Source organism: Vombatus ursinus, unplaced genomic scaffold (assembly GCF_900497805.2).
Source record: "Vombatus ursinus unplaced genomic scaffold, bare-nosed wombat genome assembly UNPS02014789.1, whole genome shotgun sequence".
Taxonomy (NCBI): domain Eukaryota; kingdom Metazoa; phylum Chordata; class Mammalia; order Diprotodontia; family Vombatidae; genus Vombatus; species Vombatus ursinus.
Window position 1 is genome coordinate 938,770 of NW_020954567.1, and position 482 is coordinate 939,251.

The window sequence follows — 482 nt, forward strand, 5'->3', positions numbered from 1 at the left end:
TCCTTCCTTCCTTCCTTCCTTCCTTCTTTCCTTCCTTCCTTCCTTCCCTCCTTCCTTCCTTTCTCCCCCCTTCCCTTCCCAGGGTTGTTGTAAGGATCACATCAGATATTTGCAAAGCACTTTGCAAACCTTAAAGCATTATAAAATACAAGCTATTAGTAGTAGTAGTAACAATAGTAATAAATATTTGTTGTTGTATACTGCACTGCTGCCCCACTCCTTTATTTAGATACTGCATTTGAATAAGGTATAATTGCCATTTTCTGGTCACGAATCCTATCTCACCAAGTTTTAGCAATAGTTAGTTCATCGCATCTGAGGTTTGGCAACAGTATTTATGAACTTTTGGGAGCTCATGGGCAAGAGTCACATAGGATGGCCAGGCGTGGATTGGTTGTGATTTGCCTTAACAGACTCCGAAAGCAATGAGATCACAGATCCATTTGAACATTTTCAAGGTTTTGATTCCATGGAATATTTCA

The 482-nt window shown here is 39.8% G+C and overlaps 1 protein-coding gene across 5 annotated transcripts in view; it reads left to right on the plus strand.

The window, feature by feature from the left end:
* The window catches only part of LOC114047482 (carboxyl-terminal PDZ ligand of neuronal nitric oxide synthase protein-like), a 379,736-nt gene that overhangs the window by 318,399 nt on the left and 60,855 nt on the right, over positions 1 to 482 (plus strand). The window lies entirely within an intron of this gene.